We start from the raw sequence: 16979 nt of genomic DNA on the forward strand, positions 1-16979 counted from the left end.
ACGGCACACCCTCCCCTGCAGGATGATAAATTCAGAAAACAACACCTACTTCCCTAAGGAGCAAAGGAAGAAATTTATCTCAGGCTTTACAGGTACATTGAAAGCCACTTCCACACCCCTTTATGGAATAAATAAGTGAAGCTAAGTAAACAGAGGCAGAGGGAAAATGCACCTCAGCACTGACCCACAATTCCTGATCACAGGGACCAACACTTCTTGGCTTCCTCAAATGCTTTACTCAGAAGAATGCAGAAGAGCTAATATACAAGCTGGCCCTGAGACAATGCTTACTACCAGAGAAGAGAGATCACCGATAGCTAGAGTTTATTTTAACATGATCTGTATCCAAGAACAGAACTGCCATCCGCCTCAATAGATGTTCACACTGTTAAACAGCTGCCATGCTCTTTCACAGACTTATCTTAAATAAAAGGAACACAATGAAAATGTGGCCTGCAAAACTCACCTCTTTTTTCTTCTTCTAATAAAACATCAAGTTGATCTTTTCTGTGTTGGGAAAACATAATTATATTGAAATTTAGACCTTATGCACTAATAAAATCAATACCGTCTCTAAATTCTCTCTTGCTTCACTGCCCCTTAAAACTTAGAGCAACCCATACTTGCTCCTCCCTGTCAAATCCTTTTTGTAGCTATGCCATCATGTTGCTAGCACAAAAAAAATAAACTAATATACCACTTTTTTGCACTTCAGCCCTGGTGGTAGCCAACACTTCCAAAAGTATCCAAACAAAGACCTTGTTGTCACAAAAAAGAGTCCATGCCAACACTGGCTGCCTTGGTCCCTTCACCAAGAGACAGGTTTAAACACCATCAGACCACATATGGCAGAACATGCTGACAGATGTGGACTAGCAGAAAACAGATCTTTCCTCAGAACATCAGTTAGGACTTCAGTTTTGGGTTTTTTCCTGTGCTGCGGCTGGAACCCAGGGCCTCACAAATGCTAAGCACACACTCCACCACTGAGCTACACAAACAGAAACATTTACTGAGTTCTGTGTGTCAAGCTCTGCTCAAGGTCATGGGCCAAGGTCATGGGCATGTAACTGTGAATAAGACAAAACCACTGGCCCTTAAGGAGCCTACATTCTCGTTGGGCAAGAATACTCAAGTCCAAATGTAATACTAGTGTGGGATTAGGGTTGAGGGAGTAGCCAACACCTTTATGTCCCAGAGTAATACAATAAATGATTACATAATTAATCTCCCTCTTTGCAATCTACTCTTGTCTAAAGTTATCCAACAGCTTCTCATTACACTTAGCATAAAATCTTAAATGCTTGAGAGGGTCTAAAAACCCTTGTATGATAACCCAGCAAATCTTTCCAACTTTTAAGGCCTTGAAGCATGCATCCTGAATCAAATAAGGATATCAGGCAAAAATCTCCTATTTCTGTATAATTTGCTTTCATGTATGATTTTCTGAAAATGTAGCCTATAAATCCTGACTCTAGCTTCTTGCTTTTTTGTTTTTTTTGGGTTTTTTTCCATAAATCATCAGAGGCCCTGGCATTTAATTCCCAGAACTACCAAAAATCAATTAATCAATCATAATTAAGTATTATGAAATACTTAATACTATTTGAAAAATATGGTTATACTGCTTCCAGAGTACTTATTACAATTTATAGGTATATATTTACTTGCATCAATATTTCATGTCTCTTCCATTAAACCATAAACTCTAAGAAGATAAGTATAGTTTTCAATTTGGAGAAATCTAATGTCCACAGAGCCTAGGATCATGCCTAACACATAGAAGGGGTTCAAGGGAAAAAGAAATGAACAAAAGATGATCACCATGAATGGGAATAATGGCAGTTTAAATTTCTGAGGACTGCACCCCAAGATAGCCCACATTTAGTTTTGCTTGAGTGTTCTGTAACAAAGGCTTCACAGCAAAAACAAAGCCAAAGCTAAGTTTTTTTGACTGCTAAAAATCAACTAGTGCTTTGCTCTCCTTTTCCAATGAGTTAAAAATTTATCAGTATGGTCGAGGGCTAGGCCAAGGAAGTGCAGGAATGATGCTGGCCTTATGAGTGTGGCACTATCTCCCTTTGGGATGTGATACGGCTCCAGGTACTCAGTTCCTGACCAGGACTTGGGGCAAGAGTCAGTAGTACAGCCTCCAGTGATTCTGTGGTTCTCAAGAGTCAATAAACCAGCATACATTTAGGAGATTATGATTTTTAAGGGGATTAAGGCAGGATTAATGAGGATATTTTAGAGGCTGCCTATCACAGCCAGATTCTAAAAAACCTTATAAACCACAGTGATAGGTAACTCAGGAACTTTCAAAAGAGGCCTTTTGTTCTGAACTTTGTCTTATTTGGGTTTTGAAACTAACTGGTCATTTCTCAGGTTGCTGTGATTCAAGCCACAGTCAAAGTTGAAGAAATCCTTGAACAGGCAGACTACCTTTATGAAAGTGGACGCAGAGGAAAACTTTAGCAGTTGCTAACCTAATACAAGGCAAGTGGAGATGCAGGGTTCCTGTGGCGGTTGGCATGGGCATCAGGTGACACAGCTTAGCAGGACTTCAGAAGAAGAGAAAAAGCTTCTTGTGTATGAAGCCCTAGAGCATGTAATCTGTATTAGTGATGTTGGAGATTACGAAGTCATCAAGATTAAAACTGCAAATGCCTACATTTCAAGGAACATTATGAGAAAGCAATTGAAATGAAACCTAAAGATGCTATCTCAATTTACCTGATAAGTATTTGGAGCTATGCATTTGCTGAAATTCCTTGGTATCAAAGAACTGCTAAAATGCTGTTTGCACCTCCTCCTAGTTCCATCTATGAGGAGGCCTTGGGCTACTTTCACAGGGAGAACAGGTGGATTCAAACTTCTGCAGCAAAAACTTGCTTCTTTTAGGAAAGACATACTTGAAGTTAAAAAACAAAAAGCTAGCTGCTTTCTGGTTAATGAAAGCCAAGACTATTCAGTACACATAGAGGAAGATAAACAAATGCAGACAGAAGCTGCTCAGTTGCTTACAGGTTTGTGAAAAAAAAAAAATGAGACCCTTTTCAGAGAAGAAAATGCATGACATAACCAGTAAACTTTGCCTTTTTATTTAATTATAAAGATAATATATTAATCATAACTTTATGGCTTTTTCTCAGGTCTTTCAACTTCTTGACCATTTTAACAGAATAAATACATTAAATTCTAGATTTCTTCACAAACAACAAGGTAAAAGACATAATTGCCATATTGTCGTAAGAGTGGTAGCAATAAATTTCCATGGCTTAGAAAGATTATTGTGAATCTTGGGACACCAACGATGCAAAATGATATGGGATTTCTAAATACTGGTCACATGACATCAGGATGAGAGTATATCAAGAAAAGAAAGTTTAATGGAAGCAGTAGCATATGGGTAATGGATTTTCAAGTTGATTTGATTCGAAGCGGAGATCTTCCAGAGAAGTACAGTGAAAGTGAAGTGATGTTTAGGGCTCTTGGTGTAGTTAAGTGGCGTATCTTGAAGACAACCTGAATGGAAGAACTTTCATCAGAAAAGGACTGAAAATGGAGTGGCTTCCTTTTTTAAATATGTGGTCTTACAAGCAACTGAATTTGTCACTGAATAAAGTCCACATTTTAATCCCTAATGAGTTGAAAGGCATATAATATTTAAGGGTGAAATGGAAATTAAGATGTTTTAAATGGAGAAGACAATGCTACTTAAATGACAGTGGAGAGTTACCACTGAAAAAAACCTTAATTTTTGTAAAATGAGCTTCTTCAATGCCATTTATATAAATTTGAGACTGTGTGTACATGAATCCCCCCCTCAAAAAAATTGAGAATTATAATGTAGTAAGTAAACTGTGCATATGTGTTGTTTACCTTGTAGGTTTTGAAACACAAAAAGTAGTGAATTCTGTATGCCCATGTGACATTAAATAACTGTTACTCACGTTTGTGTGTGTGTGTCTGAGTGTGTGTGCGCATGCATGCAGACTGATTCATTATTTAAACACCCAGCCACCAAAAGAACTTTAGAAAAATTTGAAAGATTATAAATTTTAACCACACTAATTTAAATATTAGAAATAGTTGCCATCATTCCTACTGAACTATTAATTAAAAATGTACTATACATGTACACTATTAGATAGCTAATACTCAAGACCATCTTTTTAAGGAATTTTATTTTATTTATTTATTTTTTAGTGCTGAAGATTAAACCCATGTCCTCGTGTTATGTAAGGCAAGTATTCTACCACTAAATCACATTTCCAATCCTTTCATGTATTTTGAGACAGAGTCTCACTAAGTTGCTCCGGCTGGCCTCAAATTTGTGGTCCTCCTGCCTCAGCCTCATGAGCAGAGAGGATTACAGGAAGGTGCCACTATACCTAGTGAAAATTCTTTATTTATAGATTTAGCGATAAAATTATGATAAAATGACTATAACAAGTATTGTCTTGTTTAAATAAGTGTACAAAAAATTATAAATGCCTCCACAAATATTTCAAACAATGTTACTGTATGATATTTCTATGCTAGTTAGCACAGTGTGATCATCTTGGAGATGTCCCAATGATTACTTGTATAATACAAAAATATTCACAATAGCCTCCTGCAGGAAGCACATCAATTACTATACTAATGTGGACAATATATCCTTTCATAAACAAAATGCACAGAAGAATCCCATATTTTCTTTTTTGAAAAGATACTTGTTTTGATATTTTTAAAAAAAATTACAGAAACAGTGGGGTCACAAAATAGTATTTAATTCTGTATTGCTGAAAATACCAAAAGACATAATGTTAAACACTTACATTAGGAGGTATCAGTCTCAAAGAAACTTACATACAGGTGTTGGTGAAGACGATAATCATTAAAACTGCCAAGAAAAATAGAGTCCAGAAATAAAAAGAGGTTTTCCTACATACAAATGAATGCTTATTTTACGTTTTAAATCATGAGAAAAAAAATAATGCCTTTCAGGTTTTTGATTTTTTAATGAAGTCAAAGTAATTCGAGTATTTAAGTTTGCTATTTTGTTTCAATTTTCGACAAAATTTTAGGCAATGATTCAAATTTATCAGTACAAGCTGGCTATATGCTTGCTTTTCTGATTAAAAATTTAGCAATAAACTTCTCCCCAACCCCACCTTTGCCCTATCAACTTTCCTGTTGGCCACATTCTATACAAATCTTAAATGGGGCTTGAAAGAAAACTCTGTGTTTTGATAACTAATTATGCACTTGCATAAATGAACAACTTTAAGTTACATGATTTCATAAGATGAGTTCCAGCCCCAGGCAAGAGCTGCCGCTAATCTCATTTTCTCATCTTTGGGGTTAACATTTATAGTGTCCCCTGAGGGAAATTCCTGTCTCAACTAAATAAATGAAGAATCTATCAATGCAATGTTCTTATCACCTTAAAATTAGCCTGTCAAGATTACCTTCCCATGTTCTCTAACCTTTTATGTTAAAATGGAAAATATCCAATAAAACTAGTATATACAAATCAGATTCTAGTCTATAATGAATAATTTCTCATCCTGTCACAAATTTACTGGGAATAATGAGTACTGATCGAAGAAACTAACATATGGCCCAAAGTCTGGGTCCCAGATTACAAGAACATTGGCTTCATCTAGCCTCAAGTGCACACTGCCTTTCAGAGTCTAAAATAGCCATGAGAATTATAAGAGTCTATGAGACCCCCAAGTCACAAACGCACCAGAGGTCAGTTTTCTAAAGGCAATGTCTATTTTTAAATAAATATAAGTTGGTTTCTAAATTTGATCTGCATTTAAATTATCATCTGTGAGGAATGTCTGGCTGGAGCAGTTTTAAGCTGCTTAAGGAAGGTCCAAACAAAGTTCATTTTATGTGCAACAGACAAAGCCTACTCTTAGCAACTAGCGTATTCCACAAGTCAAGGAGCAGCAGCTGGGAAAAGAGTGGCATCCTGTAGCTAAGGGGCTCTGGAATTTACTTCTTCACATAAGTGATAAAAGCAGGCCATTCTTCACTTTATGATGACTTAGGAAAACCAATTTCCAATCGCTCAGAACAACAGAATGAAGTAATAGAGCATATTTTCAATGGTGAACAGAGCATAGGGATACCACCCCTAAGAAGATGCCAATAGAAATCTATTTAAGCTTCCTCACAGTACACTTATCTTCAGAAAATACACGTTCACAGGGTTACATTTACCAAAATAGTCTTATTGACAATAAAGGAGGAGCTTTCTTTTGAACTTTGTATTCAGAAACAAGAAGATAAAAGAAAACCACAAAATTCCTATTATAGCATCTTTTAAATAACTGTGGCATGGGCTGGGGATGTGGCTCAAGTGGTAGTGCACTCGCCTGGCATGTGCGGGACGCTGGGTTTGATCCTCAGCACCACATAAAAATAAAATAAAGATGTTGTGTCCACCAAAAACTTAAAAAAAATATTAAAAAATTGTTTGTATCTCTCTCTCTCTCTCAAAAATAAATAAATAAATAAATAAATAAATAAATAAATAAATAAATAGCTGTGGCGTGAACTGGTGATAATTTTGTAAATTTTTACCATGCTCAATTTGGAGGAAGCCTCAAGTCACTGAGAACTTTCAAGGACTTTTTTAAAAAATTATCCTTCAAAGGTACTGCAGCGGCTCTGTACTGCTACCACTAAGGAATAAGTAGCTCCACTACTTCAGCAATGGTGTCCTATTGATTTTAATATCCACATTAGGAGAACCACCACCAAGACATAGGTGAAGAGCTAAAACAAATCACCTTTGGATAAAAATCTATAAATAGAAATACATAAATTATATACTTCCATAAGCCTAGATAACAGTAATTTAGTTAAACCCATTTAAGTAAACTATTAATAATCAGTAGTGAAGGCAAAAATAACAGGTGTATCCATGTGTTTATGCCACCAACAAAGCTTATTTCCTCTCATCAGCTTTCGATTCTGGCCAGTCCACTGGTCAAAGATAAACTAATACTATGTAGCAGAGGAGGCAGCAAATCCAAATATTTCACTTTCTAGATATCTGAAAGATCTGATTTTTAATTCCATCTTTTAAAATAAATCTGATTTTAAGAGTTGAAGAGATCATGAAAAGTGAAAGCACAGCATCTGAACCAAAGCCTTGATTCCATCCTGCCTCACTCACTCACCTACTCACAACACTGAGTGATCCATATGCTGCCCAATATGCAGACCCCTCCAGTGCCTACACAAACTCCAGTTCATCTACAGGAAGCAAGACACCTAACTGAAAAACTCCCTCTCACAGCTTGAACCACAAGACTATGATCTGGCCAATAAGAAACAAGCAGATGTGTCTTGAGAAAGCAGCAGAAAGGTTGCTTAAAGGGAACTGACTATTCAGAATTTCATCCATTTTTCTCCTTTCTTCCACTTGTTGGAAACACTGATGCCCCAGTAGCCATCCTATACAGTCAGCTTAAGGCTGCATATCTGAAACTCAAGAGGCAAATATAAACAGTATTTCTTTAGTGTTGTCAAATCCAGGGAATTCATGGCCAAAGATCCTGGCACTGTGGGGGCTCTGATGCTGTTTCTGCCTAGTTGTTACTGTCAATAACCCAGTGTCTCAAATGCATAAATATAAACAAGTTTATAAAGACTCTGAAAGAACAGAGCTAAAGGAACATACTTAAACTTCAATAAAGAGAGCTGAATGTTTCAAGGGAAGCAACAAAGTTTAAGAACCAAACTCCCCTTCTCTGTTCAAACCCTCAATCCATCCCTTCAGTACATAAACACTGAGGACCAGGTGTACATGTGTATCTGCCTCTCCACCACCCTGGAAAAACTTAAAGGCAAAGACTGCTCTTGTTTACTTCTGCAGCTCATGAACCCAGCACAAATCAGCTACTCAAGTGTTAAATGAAAAACTTGAAGTAAACGAAGCTCCTAAATTAAGAATCTTCCGATGACAGATAACTGTACAGGCTGGAAGTCTGCCATGGTACCTGCATGTAGTCCAGCTCACTCAGTGTAACAAAACACATGGAAACTGATGAGCCGAAGTGCCTCACTCTTTACCTCCAGGGCCTAAAGACCTGACTGCCTCATCAAGGACTGGGTAAGGTGGAAGCAGATTCTAGAGAGCTCTAGTCTTCTTTTCTCCTCTTTCTACTCACCCCTGCAGAGATGCCAAGAAGAGCTCTGCTACATAGAGAAAAGCAATTACAATGCAACGTGAAGATGGCATATAAATTCATGCTTCCTCTGTAGGGGCAGGCACAGCTGCAGTGCCCGGTATGGACCATCTCGTTACCTCATTTACTCCACACCATCGCTGCTGAGCTTCCTTTCTGACATGCAGTAAGCAGTGTAATAAGAATTGTAATGCAAAAAAAAAAAAAGTACATGTATAAAGGCATGAATTGGCGTGAACATACTCTAAATACAAAGATATGAAAAATTGTACTCTATATGTATAATAAGAATTGTAATGCATTCTACTGTCATGTATTTAAAAAAATAAAATCAATAAAACTAAAAAAAAAAAAATACAGAGGCAGAGAACACTCAGCAAGGACATACCACGCCACTAGGCCAGGCAGGAGGCAGGGAGCAGGGAGGCAAGAGCACCTGCACAATGAGAAAGGCTGAGCATAGAAGACAGAACCTGAATGGGCAACATCATTCTTCCAGGGTGGAGGGGACAGGCAGAACTCACCAGGCCCCTGGCACTGGATCAGTGGGCACAGCTGCCCAGGGCACATCTGAACATGTGAGTGGTGGAGCGTTCAAGAGCTCTGTCTGAAGGATTGGGCTGTATGAGAAGGACAGACCTGGTGGTTTCTCATAAATTCTCCCACAAGCTGTACCTCTGGGAGATGCATGAAAGGATTTCTTAATCTGGAGCACACAGTAATTATTTAACACATAGTATTTTAAACCCAGATCATTAATACTGACCATTTATTAGAAAGTATGAATACTGATCATTTATTAGAAAGTATTAAAAGTACATTAATAATTTTACAAAAGCATAGAAATGAACTGAACAAAAAACACTGCTGAAATACTTCTTTAAAATATCCCTAAATAACATACTTCCCTCTAAATTTTGGAAAGATGGTTAGGCAGATTCATGACTTACAAAATAAATTTTGTATGTGATGGCAGAGAGTCAACTTTTCAAATTTGATTTCCACTCTTCTTTAGTAATAGAAATAAGATTTTATTTAGGCTGGCAATGTGCCCAATGAAACACCACACTTGAGCCTCCCTTGAAAACAGCATTGACCAAGGAGTTTCAAGTGGAAGTCAATGGGTGGAGATCCCACAAAGTCCCTTTCGCCCCTTTCCTTCCCCTCCTATTGCAGACATCTTGTCTGTAGCTCCAATAGTGTCCTGTGGTTTGGAGAACACAGAACTCACACCAGGGATGTGAACGTGAGAGGGTGCCTGAGTCCTTTCTTGAAGACTATAGAACCACCACCCAATAGGCAGTTAATATGAGAAAATCAAGCCCTGTATAATCAGATACCTGTTTCTGCTAGGCAAACACAAACTTAACTGTAGATGCTAGAGCATATTAAAGTACACAGGGTAAGATATGGCAAATAGCAGCATCAAATACATTAATGGTATGAAAATATATTTCATGATTCACTATCTTTTTCTAAGCAACACATCATTTTATGATTATTAAACATCCTTTATAATGAATATAAATGTTTTCCAATGTTTTCTGTGGGCACAACAGATATCTAGTTCTTGAAACATCTTATCTACTCTGCACACTAAACTAGTGAGAATGAGAGGCTAGGCAGAAAGAAACCTGGGAAGTTGGCATACAGACAGTATGTAGAAGGTACTGGAAAACTAAACAACATCAACACAATGAACACACGCTCTTTACAGAAAGCTTCGTGTTGTACAAGCCAGGTGAACTATAGGTAACAGTCAATTTGGGGGATCATAATCTACACTAGTCTCTGGTTGCCCCTACCTACCATCACAGAATCACACAAATTTAAATGTAACGTACTTGATACCCCTTTATTTTTAAAAGGAATAGTTGCTTTGTAGCAACTCTCAACTGATACAGATTTTTACTTGGTTTTCGTGGGAATGTTATTGTATTCCTTCCTCTACCTCTTAACCACAAAACAGTCATGCCCACCATGAACATAATAATTTCCCAGGGTTGGGATGCGTTGGGGAGGAGAACGCCATCTCTGAGCAGGATCAGTCACTTACTGCAGGAAAGCAAAGTCAGGATCACCGTCTCTGCTTTAATTTAACTCATTGTACAGGTTTTGTTTAAAGCTAGAAACAAAATCCGAATATAGATGCTTAAAAAATAATTCTACTTCCATTTTTTATCTCTGTTCACTTTTTTTAAAAGCAATGATTCCTTTCTATTTCAAATATTGTTGGCTGAACTAACAACAAGCCTACCATCAAGTCACTATCACCTAACAACCATGGAAGTCCTACTGTGTAGTAAACATTACATGAACATCAGTTTTCTTTATAGAAAGTGGTAAACTGAAATGTACATAATGCCCAAATTCAAGCCTGGATTTCCATCCTGGTTATAACAATTACCAATTGTAGGTGAAACTTTGGGCAGACTAATTTGCTGCTCTCTGGCCTTAGTTCCTAAAACTATGAATGAAAGTAATGCTATTGTTCCCCTTCTAGCATTATTGAAAAAAAAAAAAAAATCAGTGCTAATGTACATAAAGACCCTAGCAAAATGTTTGACACAAAATAGGTATTTTGTAGCTATTAATATGATGATAATTACCAAAAATTTTTAAAACATTTAAGTAACTAGAACACTTATTTGACAATCAAAAATGAAGTAAAAGAGAAAGTTAAAAGCATCATAAAGAGAGACAGGGTGGGAGTTGAGCAAACTGTAAATAAGAGTACTTTCAGTTCATACCTGAGATACCTGGCCATTTCATCACCCATTCAACCTTTCCTTAAGACACAACAGAGAACTTCTATGTGTCGGTTTCTAAGGCTTGAGGAACACAGAAAATGAAGACATGGTCTTCTGCTCTCAAGGAACTTACAGCTCCCTAAGTAGATAAATTTAGCATATACTAGGCAAAAGACAGGTAATCACCACACAGAGTGCTATGGAATGCAGAGGTGGGGCATATAGCCCAATCCATGGTGTGAGAGGGAAGGAACCCCTAGAGTACAATCTTAGAGAATAAGAAGGTAGTGAGGCAGGCAGTGAAAGGGAACAGTACAAGAACCCCTAGATAAGAGTGCAGTGTATTCGAAACACCAAGTTCAAAGCAGGGAACAGTAGATGATATGGATGCCCAGAATGGCAAGCTTTCCATTACACGGGTTGAAGGCCACATGGATAAGACTGGACTTTCTTCCACAGGCTGTGAGGATCCCTGAAGACATTTTAAGGAGGAGGGTGACATGAATAGACATCCCTTTTATATAAAAGCCCTGATGGTGATGTAGTAAAAGAACTGGGTATTAAGGTGGTACGGAATGGTAAACCAGTAGCCCAGGAAAGCAAAATAAGGGTATGGAAATAGAATTCACATTTTAAACTCCCTTTAGCTACTACAAGATTTTCAAAGGAATTAAAATTAAGCTAGGTCTTCTTGAGTTCTATGTAGGTTTTGGACATATGCAATTTCCCAATAATTATCAATGGTTTCAGAAGAAGTCATTGGTTTGACTTTAAATTCTCACAGTGCCTGATTCAACATTACACACAACATTGTGAATGAATAGTGAATTGGGAGATACTTTCACAAAAAACAACATGCAATTTTACCCTAAAATCCCACAGAGCACATTCCCTACTACCAACTTCACACCCAAATTCTTCTACTTATAATCAACTGTTATTCATATGAAGAAAAACTGAACCCCAAATACTTCCCACTTGTTTGTGTGATGAGCATAAACTACCATCTAAAACAAGTATTTAGATTTAGGTAAAAAATAAAATTCTTAATAGCCCTCAAATTACAAACACTTTTAAGACTTTTCCTCCCAAAGACTTCCATATGTCCTTGGCCTACAATTTTAAAGTCACTTAGCAAAAAGACAGCAAAACAGCTCTGTGGGATCATAAAAGGATCTTATCTGTGCTTGGCTGACAGCTGAAATGTTCTCAAAGGGAAGAAAACCACACAAGTTGTTTGGATGACTCTTACTTGGCTGCTACCTACATATTCACCAAGAAAAATGTGTATAAACATCAACATGCAGGCACAAATATCCATCTGCACAGGATGTTAGTACTACTCCTCAATTCCTGAAGGGTCCTATTCTCTTTTAGAAGTATAAAATCTGCTTTAAGCAGGAGAAAAGATGGAGAAGCAGCAGCCATCTCTTTTGAACCCAAACAAGAAATCCTCTCTCCATAAGATCATTTGGGAAGTTTAAGAGGTTAAATGCACTTCTAAATGAACTCTAAATCATTGCTATGAAAAAACATAGCACATTTTTCTTTTCTTGAACCCAATCTATTTAAGTCTTCCTTTGGATTCAGTCTTCTGTCACTGGGTTGAGGCTCATCTTGGCCTCAATGCTATTGAAGGAGATGCTCTTGGGGAAAGCATGACAAGAAAAGGCAGTTACTAATGTCAAGTTGATGTAGGTGTAGGGACATTGGCAAGAGAAGTGTTCTGATGCTGTAACAATTCCTGAACTCACACCAATCCCATTCTTTCTTTGGTTTAAAGTGGGTAATCACTAAATCCAGACTGGAATTTTGCAGGTTCTACATACCTGGTCAAAATATCCTTTGATTTAATTTAAAAAAAAAAAAAGTGCAGAGTTAATTATTAGAATTTGTCTGCCCAATTCCTTCTCTCCAAAATTTTACCCCATTCAAGTTTTTTGTTTGTTTGTTTTCTGGCAGTGTTCGGGATCAAACCCAGGGCCTCGCACATGCCAGGCAAGCTCTCTACCACTGAGCTATATCCTCAGCCCTCAACTGGGAGGGTCTTATGACTAAATAGTTAAGAGCAAGTTTTCTAACTCCAAGCACTAAACGCTTTTGTGCCTTTTACTCTCCTGTATACCAGGCCAGGCTCACAGGTTCTCATGAGGGCGTCACGAGGCAACCTATTAAAGGCACTCAGCATAGAGAGTGGCACAGTGCTCTATCAATGGTCTCAACTGTTATTAGCTGAATTAAGAAAAGCACAGCCAACACCAGAAAAACTAACTAATTACCACTATGACAAATCTATACGGGGTACCACAGGATTTTCGGTTTCCATCTTTATACTTTACTATCATTTTCTGTCATTTAAATGCCAAGTAAGTTATTCTTAATTACCTTATGCTTCCTAATTTTCTATTCCTATATCCTTCTGTGACTCCATTAACATGGCCTCCTAGGGTGAAGTGAATTTCAAGGGATTTATGATCACCTACACTTGGTTCCCCTTCACTAAATTTTTAATGGTTTTCTACTGATAAACAGTAACCTAAAATAAATTAATTTCTAGACCATGTTGTTGTTGCCATTAGAAATTTACTGAACTATATTTGTTTTTCACCAGCTGTCTGGATAATTATATTTAGTTCACTTTTTAAAAGTCAGTAGAAAATGAATATGTTCATCATTAGCCTCTCTTTTTTTGGATTTCCCTATGTTCTCTAATTCCCCTTAAAGCTTACACAAGGTGTTCAGAGTGAAGACAAATCCACTCACATCTCAGAGGCAACTCAATAATTAGATACCAAGGGCTTAAAATCAGACAATTCTAAATGTTACAAGCAACAAGAACCATAACATAAAAAACAGTAAATGACTAAAGACATTCCACATCTAAAATCAAATACTACTAAATGCAAATTTCCATATGGCTGCAAAATGTTTACCTTAAATTGTCCCTTTATGGGGGACAGGGAAGAAAAGAGCTTATTGTCATTTTAACACAGAAATTCTACAAGGATTCCTCTACTTTGTGCATGTATTTTATACAATGCAAAGCAACTCAGCCAAGGCAATATTACTACTTTTTTTAAGAGTCTAAGAGAAACAATTGTCCACAGAATATCTAAGGATTTAGGCAACTTGCCCAAAACACTACTCTGAATTTTCTGTTTAAAATAGTAAAGAACTGGGCTGGGGATGTGGCTCAGTGGTAGAGTGCTCGCCTAGCATGTGCAAGACCCTGGGTTCGATCCTCAGCACCACATAAAAATAAATAAAAATGAATGTATTGTGTGCATCTACAATTAAAAAATAAAGTATTAAAAAAAAAAAAACAGAAGAGAACTGGTTCCAGAGTAGGACGAAGGAAGAATAGACCATACAGTCTCTCCCCAGAATGCAGCCATAATACCCTGACAGAGTTCATGAAATAGCTGTCTGAGGGTTCTGCAAAGTAGGGGCAACAGGCTGTTTACAGAAGGAGACTGAAACTCAAAGCGCCACTGCACAGGCAAACCATTTTTCCATTGTCTCCTGTACAATCCTGCAGCCTAATCTAAGGAAGCCCAACACCTAGAAGTGAGGACAAGGGAGCAAAACTTTGTGTAGAGCTGGAGGAGTTGGAAAGAAGATTCCTCAACTTGGACAGAGCAGTTCCCCAATTTTTCTTTTTCTCCAATCTATTATTTCCCAACAAAGGCAATGTTAAAGTGGTGGAAGGCAGCAAGAACCATGTCATGGAGAAATTCCAAAGAAAAGGAACCTTTCTCTTTGATCAGAGAGGCATTATGATTCCAAAACACAGGAGCAAACATTGTTGATTTTCTCCTCTGTCTTCCTGCCTCTTGGCCCAGAATAGCAGCAGTCAAAGGAAATGCACTGGCCCATTTAAAACTCTCATCTTAAAGCCCCATCTTTGTGGCTAGAGAACTATCGAGGGGAACCCCAGAGAAACAGGAAGTACTGAAGAAATCAACCCACAAAAATATAATCAACTGACTTTTGGGAAAATTGCAAAGGTAATTCAATGAAGAAAAATCATCTTTATAAGTTGTGATAGAACAACAGGACATCCATATGTGAAAAAGGAACTTTGACCTAAACCTTAAGACTTACACAAATATTAATTCAAAATAAATTAAATATATTTAAACGTAAAATATGAAACTTTTTAAAAGAAAATCTTTATAACCTGCAATAAGTCAGAGTTCCTAGACATTGATACAAAGCATGAGTTAAAAAAAAAAAAAAAACAGAAAAGATAAATCATGCTTCTTCAAAATTAAAAATTCCTGCTCTGAGAAAGACACTATTAAAATAATGAAAAAATAAGAATGTAGACAGGAAAAGTATTTGCAAGTCACATAGGCAAGAAAGCACTTGTATCCAGGTTTTAAAAAAAAAAAAAAACTCTGAAAATTCTACCAAAAACCAAAACAGCCCAATTAAAAAGCAGCAAAAAACCTAAACTGACTCTGTGTCCTGTAGGATACACAAACAATGCAGATGAAAACCACAATAAGATGCCATTACACAACTACTAGGATGGCTGAAAGACCACAGACAACACCTCGGCAACACCACGAACTGACAAGAATGCCCAACACCTCTGAGTCTCCTACACTGCCAATGGGAAAGCAAGATGGCCCAGCTCTTCTGAAAATGGTTCAAAAGTTCCTTTAAGAAGTTAAATGTAGCTGGGCACAGTGGCTCATGCCTATAGTCCCAGCTCCTGGGGGAAGTTGAGGCAGGAGGATCCTCTGATCCCAGGAATTTGGGGCCAGCCTGGGCAACGTAGCAAGACCCCATCTCAAAAAAAAAAAAAAAAACCCACAATGCATCTACCACATAATTCAGGGATTCCCTTCATAGGTAATTATCCAAGAGAAAGGAAATCATACCTCCACATAAAGACTTGTACACAAGCTTTCATGCTAAGTGTATTTCTAATTCTCAAAAATTAGGGCAACCCACAAGTCCTTAAATGGGACAATGGATAAATATGCTGTTCATACAATGGGATCTACTCGGCAATTAAGAGGAACCAACTATCTAACACATAGCAAATTAAATGAATCTCAAAGGCATTATACTGAGTGAAAGAAATCAGCTTCTGAAGATGCTCCACTCTGGGCTTTCACAGAAATGACATCCTCCCAAAGAGAAAACCACAGGGATGGAGAATAGATCAATGGTTGCTCAAAGGGAGAAAGGAGGAGGTGTAACAACAGGCAATTTTTGAAAGGTGGAGCAGTCCTGGGGGTAGTTACCAATCCATACATGTAACATTGAACTATATACCAAAAAAGCCAATTTTGCTTTAATTTTATAAACTAACAACATGAAATATTTCAAATTTATAATAACTTTTGTATAATTAACTTAGATAAACATTGTACTGAATATTGCTGCAGAAATGGATTTTAAAGATAATCAAATACAGTATTAAGAATTGTTTAAAACAAGTTAATTTATAAAATATTTTACAAGATACCACTGAATCATTCCTTTACAAAGTTAACTGCTCAAAGATGATTGTTTAATAGCAAGAATGCCAATGCTCAACAGCATTCAACAGCTCTAGTTAGAAATGCTGATGTCACCCAGCAGATGAAGCATCAGGAAAACAGATGCATAAGCTCAGAGTCATCCAAAGTCGGCCCAGTACAAGCCCCATCTCCATCCCAAGGGCTGTCCACACCTCCTCCAGTTCCTCAACAGGAAGCACCCCATACACATTTGTTTTAAAATTTGAAAATTATGTATACAAAAGGAAAAGGGCCAGGAAAGCACTCTACTGGGACTGCCTGCACTTTGTCATCACACCACCACAACTGCAGTGCTCTCACAATGTGCCAGAAACTGGCCCCACTCTCTAAACCCTGGTTAGAACTGACATTTCCTTGACCTTGTGAGCAAAGGGGAGGAACAGCTCTCAGCTGCACTGTTAGACCAAAATGATCCCACCCAGGTTCAAATCACAGAATTGTTTTCTAAGACACATGGCTGCACTCTCTATGTCAAAATACTGATAGTCTCTCTTACA

At 37.5% G+C, this 16979-nt stretch overlaps 1 protein-coding gene and 1 pseudogene across 14 annotated transcripts in view; one reads left to right on the plus strand and one right to left on the minus strand.

Annotated features, from left to right (window-relative positions):
* The window catches only part of Sipa1l1 (signal induced proliferation associated 1 like 1), a 367512-nt gene that overhangs the window by 210639 nt on the left and 139894 nt on the right, over nucleotides 1-16979 (minus strand). The window lies entirely within an intron of this gene.
* LOC124090440 (regulator of microtubule dynamics protein 1-like) lies at nucleotides 23-3034 on the plus strand (annotated as a pseudogene).

This window comes from Marmota monax, unplaced genomic scaffold, assembly GCF_021218885.2.
Source record: "Marmota monax isolate L192 unplaced genomic scaffold, Marmota_monax_Labrador192_F-V1.1 WCK01_AAM20220418_F8-fsc00017, whole genome shotgun sequence".
NCBI classification, from domain to species: domain Eukaryota; kingdom Metazoa; phylum Chordata; class Mammalia; order Rodentia; family Sciuridae; genus Marmota; species Marmota monax.